The sequence below is a fragment of the Scyliorhinus canicula genome, chromosome 17 (genome assembly GCF_902713615.1).
Source record: "Scyliorhinus canicula chromosome 17, sScyCan1.1, whole genome shotgun sequence".
NCBI lineage: Eukaryota > Metazoa > Chordata > Chondrichthyes > Carcharhiniformes > Scyliorhinidae > Scyliorhinus > Scyliorhinus canicula.
The window spans coordinates 103479635-103486478 of NC_052162.1; the positions used below are offsets into that span (position 1 = coordinate 103479635).

At 53.7% G+C, this 6844-nt stretch overlaps 1 non-coding gene across 1 annotated transcript; it reads left to right on the plus strand.

Moving 5' to 3' along the window:
- Positions 1-6222: 6222 nt before the first annotated feature.
- On the plus strand, positions 6223-6317 carry trnai-uau. Its single transcript has 2 exons — positions 6223-6260; positions 6282-6317. It is a non-coding gene; the product is annotated as a tRNA-Ile (tRNA).
- Positions 6318-6844: the final 527 nt, after the last annotated feature.

Below are 6844 nucleotides of genomic sequence, written 5' to 3' on the forward strand. Positions count from 1 at the left end.
CGTCAGACTGGTGAGGTTCCATTTGTGGATCCCTTTCCAGTCATGGGCTATTTGGATCCACAGGTAGCGAAATTTATGTCGGGCTTGTTTAAACGGCAGCCCCTTTAGTGCTGCCCCCCCCCCCCCCCTCCCCCCCCCCCCCCCCCTACTTGCGGGTGTACTGGGAAGATCTCGCTTTTGCTCATGTTGAGTTTGTAGCCCGAGAAGGCTCCAAACTCTTTCAGGAGCGCAATGATTCCGTCCATGCTGCTCTGTGGATCCGAAATGTAGAGGAGCAGGCCATCAGCATAGAGTGAGACTCTGTGCTCTCTGCCTCCCCTTCGGACCCCCCTCCAGCTTTTTGCTGTTCTGAGCGTGATTGCTAGTGGTTCGATCGCTAGGGCGAACAGCAGTGGGGACAGTGGGAATCCTTGTCTGGTGCCCCTGTGCAATTGGAAGTATTGGGAGTTGGTATTGTTGGTCCGTACGCTCGCCATGGGAGTGTTGTATCGGAGCTTTACCCAAGCGGTGAACCCTGTTCCAAGCCCGAACCGCTCCAGTACCTCTATGAGGTATTTCCACTCGACTCTGTCGAAGGCCTTTTCTGTGTCTAGGGAGACGATCACCTCTTGTGTTCTCTCCCCGGAGGGGGTCATTATTACATTCAGCAGACACCTGATGTTCGAGGTAAGCTGTCTACCTTTGACGAAGCCCGTCTGGTCCTCTGTGACCACCTCAGGTACAAATCCTTTTGGCTAGGATTTTGGCCAGTATTTTGGCGTCTGCATTCAACAGTGAGATGGGTCTGTATGACCCATATTCCGTTGGGTCTTTGTCTTTCTTAGGTATCAGCAAGATTGAGGCCTGTGCTAACGTGGGTGGCAGTGTGCCCCTAGCTAGCGAGTCTGTGAACATCCCCCGCAGGTGCGGGGCCAGTGCTGTCGCAAATTTTTTGTAGAAGTCTGCCGGGAATCCATCTGGTCCCGGCGCCTTCCCCGTCTGCATGGAGCTTATGCTGTCCATGATCTCTCCCAGTGCTAGTGGTGCTTCCAAGCCCCGTTTTCTGCCCTCCCCTACGACTGGAATGTCCAGTCCATCAAGGAACCGGTTCATCCCAGACTCCGTCCTTGGGGGCTCTGAGGTGTACAGCCCTTGGCAGAAGGCCTTGAAGGTTTTGTTAATCTTTTCTGGTTCTGTTTCTAACGTGCCTCTGGTATCCCTGATTTGTGCAATTTCTCTGGTGGCTCTCTGCTTTCTCAGCTGGTGTGCCAACAGGCGGCTGGCTTTGTCTCCGTGTTCGTACAGGGTCCCACATGCCTGGCGGAGTTGGTGCACTGCTTTCGTGGTGGAGAGCAGGTCAAAGTTCCTTTGTAGCTCTCCGCCAGGAGCTCTACGGTCGGGGCCTCAGAGTATTTCCGGTCGACCTCCAGTATGGAGTCGACCAGCTGCTGCCCTAGCCACCCTTTCCTCCCTATCTCTTCGCGCTTTGAAAGCAATAATTTACCCTCTTAGTACGGCCTTTAGCGCTTCCCAGAACGTGGAGGGTGAGACCTCCCTGTTCTCGTTGTTCTCTGTGTACTCTGCTATGGCCCACGCTATCCTTTCGTTGAAGGCCTTGCCAGCTAGTAAGGCACCGTCCAACCTCCATGTGGGGCGTTGGGCCCTGCCCGTCTCTAGCCGCACGTCCATGTAATGTGGAGCGTGGTCTGATATCACAATTGCGGAGTATTACACTTTGTCTATCCCTGGAAGCACCGTTTTCCCCACCACAAAGAAGCCAATTCTGGTGTATTCGTTGTGTACTGGGGAGAAGAAGGAGAATTCCTTCTCCCCCGGGTGGGCGAACCTCCAGGGGTCCACCGCTCCCATCTGCTCCATAAAGTGACTGAGTTCCCTTGCCATGCTTGAGGTTTTCCTCGTTTTGGGGTTTGATCTGTCTGTCTTTGGATCCTGTACACAGTTGAAGTCCCCCCCACCATAATTAGTCGGTGCGTCGCTATGTCTGGAATTTCTGCCATGGTCTTTTTGATGAAGCTCGTGTCATCTCAGTTGGGTACGTACATGTTAACTAGTACTACCGGTGCCCCATCCAGGGCCCCGCTGACCATGACGTACCGTCCCCCCCGGGTCCGTAACCGTCTTTGTCGCCCTGAACATCATCCATTTGCCGACCAGTATTGCCACCCCTCTGGCCCTTGTCCCATAGCAGGAATGGTAGGTCTGTCCCACTCAGCTCTTTCTTACCCGCAGTCGGTCCTGCTCTCTCAGGTGTGTCTCTTGGAGGAAGACTATGTAGGCCCTCATATTTCTTAGGTGGGTGAGGACTCTGGATCTCTTCACTGGGCCGTTAAGTCCTCTTAGGTTCCAGGTGACTATCCCGGTGGGGGGCTTCTGCCCCCTCGCTCCTGTGGGATTAGCCATACTTATCTGGTGGACACACCCCTGCCCTCCGGGGTTTCCCTTTGTTAGGGGGCCATCCAGGATGGCCGCTGTCACTGCTCTCTCCATGCAGTCGGGTCCCTGCGCTCCGGGGTTTCCCTTTTTCCCGGGGGCACCCGACATGGCCGCCCACTGTGCATCCGGCATGCGGGTAGTCCCCGGCACTCTGGGGTCTCCCTTCGCCCAGAGACTGTACTGGGCATGTGCTTGCAGCAGTTCCTTGTTTCGAGCCCTTGGTTGTGGCACTTTGTAGCCCTAATCCTTTTCTAGCCTTGTTTGTCCCTCCTTCCCTGCATCCCCCCTCCCCGGTCTCTCCCTTTTCCCCCCTCTCCCGTATACCCTTCCTTTGTCCCTCTTTCCCCTGTTCCAGTCCCCGTTTGCTCTCCCGACTCTGTTGGGTGGTCCCTGCCTGGTGCCTTCCCCCCCGTTGGGGGCGCGCTGCATCCCAGCTTTGTTGCATGCCCCCGGCGCTAGCTTTCCTGCTAGTACGGTGGCCCCCCTCTCGGGAGTTACTGTCTCGCTTCTCCCCTTCCTGGCCTCTGCGGTTTTCTGCCTGCTCTTCCCCATCCTACCCAGCACCCCTCTCGCTTGCTCTCCCTTCTCCACTACTCTCGTTCCCTCGTACTGGGGCCTGGCCTCCCACCTGGAGCGGTCCCTCGGGCAGTGGTTTGCTCTTTGTTCAGGGTGCTCTCGCCGTGGCGGGGGGGGGGGGGGGCTGGCATTGCCTCAGCCCTCCTCACCCCCCCCCCGGCGGCGTGTTGTTGCCCCTTGCCAGGGACCCCTAATTTCTACCTTTGCTGGTGGTTTTCCAGCCCGTGTTCCTCGACAAACTTTTTTGCTTCAGCGGGGGCTGTAAAGAAGTATTCTCTTTCTTGGTATGTGACCCAGAGTTTCGCTGGGTACAGCATACCAAAATGCACATTGCTCTTGTGAAGAACTGCTTTTGCTCTATTGAACTCTGCCCGTCTCCTGGCTAGATCTGCCCCAATGCCCTCGTAAATTCTAATGGCGTGTCCTTCCCATTTGTAGGCTCTATTTTTCCTGGCCCAACGTAGGATTGTTTCCCTGTCTTGGTACCAGTGCAGTTTAGCTATAACTGCTCTCGGGTGGTCTCCTGCCTTGGGCTTCGGGCGCAGTGACCGGTGTGCTCTGTCCATTTCTGGTGGGTTGGGAAAGGTTTTCCTCCCTACTAAGTTGCCCAGCATCTCGACCACGTATTTCGTGGCGTTTCTACCCTCGATCCCCTCTTGCAAGCCCACGATCGTGACATTTTGCCTTCTCGAGCGGTTTTCCTGATCATCCACTCTGCCCTTCAGGCTCCCCTGTGTTGTGACCAGTCTCGTCACCTCCCTCTCCAGGGCCGTGATCCGGTCGCTCATGGCAGTCGCTGCTTTCTCCAGCTCCTTAATGATCGCCTCATGGGCTTCCAGTTTCTCCCCTTGGGCGTCCAATTTCTCCTCTGCTCTGACCAGGGCCTGCTGCACCTCCGTCAGGCCTTGGCCATTGCTGCCTGCACTGCTGCCTCTATGTCTGCCCTCGCCTCTGCCTTGTTACCTGCTGATGCTCCCTCAGAGCCTCGGCAAAGGCTGCCTTCCAGTTCCAGCTCCCCCCTGGCCCCGTGGGAGCATGCACCTGTCTGTCCAGCTCTTTTTGATGCAGCAATACTTCCATTCTGCCGCATCGTGCGCTGATTAGCTCGTCTGAACTGGCTCGCTCATTGCCCCATCTGCCTTTGGTGCCCCTTCTCCCTCTGCTTTGGCTCCCTTCTGGCATTTTTTCTCCCCCTTCCCTTTCTTCTTTGCTTTTCCCCTTGTTTTTCTTTTTCCCCCTTTTTCCGCCCCCTATTTTTTTTTGTTTCTTCCCTTTTTCTTCTGTCCTCCCTTCTTTCCTTTGCCACTTTATTTTTCCTCTTTTATAAAACTCTCCTCAGGTGAACTTGTTTTGGGTGAGAGAAAAAAAGTTCAAAAAGAAAAAAAAATTCCCCCCCCCCCTCTCTTTAAAAGTTTTCTTTTCAGAGTTTTGTTTTTGCAAAAGTTCTTTTTTCCTTCCTTTTCCCTCACTCACCCAGCGTCGAGAGAGAGAGAGGCCTCTTTGTTCTTGCCTCGTGGTGGTCACTGCCTGCTGGTTGGGGGGGGGCGGGGTGGGGGGTCGGCCCCCTCTGCTGTCCCCGCTGCTCTGTCCCCGCTGCATCTCGTCGCACCCTGCGCTCTCCTGCTGGGGGGAGGTCATTGGTCGCTCCATCGGTCCTTCCTCTCTGCAGGTTTGGGCCGCTGCTCCGATCCTGCCCTGCGCTCTGGTGCCGTCGGGGGGGGGGGGGTTTGTTGCCGCTGCTGCTGCCGCCGGATCGCTCTGCTCCCGAGGGCCCAGTTCCCCTGCCACCGATTTCGCGGGACTTTGAATATTTTATTTCCCTCGCCCCGTTGCGGAGACCCCCTGAAAAAAGCCCCAACTTCGTTGACCTGCGGGAGCCCCTTTTTTTGTGACCGCTCCGCTCCCTTCACCATTTCATAAAATGCCACCTGCAACCCCTCCAGTTTCCCACTGACCATAATGTACCGACCTCCCACATCCAAACTATTCTACCCGCCTCAAACACCACCCGCTTATTGATCAGGATCGCGACCCCTCTAGTCTTTGAATCCAGTCACGAGTGAAAGACCTGTCTGACCCAGCCTTTTCTCAATCTAATCTGCTCAGTTAGTCTAAGATGTGTCTCCTGCAACATTACCACGTCCGCCTTCAGTCCCCTAAGATGCGCGAATATACGTGTCTTCTTGACTGGCCCGAAAATGCCATTCCCGAACGGGAGCCCTCCATTGCGCGGATGCCTCCCACCCACCGTCACTGGAAATCTCCCTCCCCGCTGTTTTAAACGATCCTCCATTCAATCTGAGCTGTGCGCTCAGGTTCTAGTTTCCCCTGCTAGTGGAAACATCCTCTCTACCAGGCCTCTGTTTCAATGAGATCCTCCCATCCTTCTAAAGTCCATCGAGTACAGACCCAGAATCCTCAACATGGGTTTTTTTCCATACCGTGGGAGCCTAATGTCAACAAGAGAAAATATTGATGATGAGGATCAACATCACCTTCAGTGTACCAGTGCAGCCTTCAGGTACCTGAGGTAGAGAGTATTTGAAGACCAGGACCACAGACTTGGCTCCAACTCATGTTCTACATAGCAATAGTGATATCCGCCCTTCCATATGACTCAGAGACAAGGACAATATACAGCAGTCTCCTCAAAAGCCCGGAGACGTGGCACCAGTTCTGCCTCTGCAAGATCCTCCAAACCTCTTGTAGATTTCGACCTTGTGTGACTGCCTGTGTGGAAGTTTGTATGTTCTCCCCGTGTCTGCGTGGGTTTCCTCCGGGTGCTCTAGCTTCCTCCTGCAGTCCAAAGATGTACAGTTTTGGTTATGGGGTTACGGGAATGGGGCACGGGTGGGGTGCTTATTTGAAGGCTTGTTGCTGACTAGATGGGCTGAATGGCCCCCTTCTGAACTGTAGTAATTCTATGATTCTAAGGAAACAACCTTAGCCGAACCAGATACTTTTCATAGCTGAAACGCTCTAACCCAGGAAACATCCTCTGAACCCTCTGGAGTGCAATCACTTCATTCCAATAATGTGGGGACCAGAAATGAACACATTACTCCAGCTGTGGTCCAACCAGCATTTTGTTTAAGGGCGGAGGTCGCTTGGTGGGCAGAATCTGAATTGGCATTCTGGGAGGATCTCTGAGTCTGTCACCAAATAAACCACAAGTAGTGAGGGTGAACTGTAATTAAATAAAATGAACTGTCTGCTCCAGTGGCGCAATCGGTTAGCGCGCGGTACTTATACAGCAGTGCAGACGGCGAGCTATGCCGAGGTTGTGAGTTCGATCCTCACCTGGAGCAGGAATTTTACTGCATATGGCAATTCCTCAATAACATACGGGTAATGGACCCGTTTGCAGCGAATAAAATTGCAATTGAAATGCATGACAGACATCAATCGCCCATGTTCTGGTTTATTGTACTCAGGGATGTACTAAGCAGGGAGACCAACAGTGACTCGGTTAATGGCTCTCCCATTGACTGGAACTTGCTTACGCTGACGATAGACGATAACTTGGTGATGGGACACCCCAAAACTGCTGTACTGCAAAACACCCCATTAAATATCACCAGGGTCGAAGTAATTCACAAGTTATGCTGCGCAGGTTCCAAGGGGCTAGACTTACTTAATGCAGATTTGTGAAAACCTTGGGGAAAGCAATTACCAACTGACTCATAAAAGACACACGGAATAAACATCAATCTGACTCTGAGGACCAAGCTGATTGTTTACAGGACCTGTGCTCCACTTGCAGCTCTCAGAAAAGCAGCTCAATCATTCCCAGCTTGGTTGTGTGTGGGGTGCATTATGGGTACCACTGAGTGGA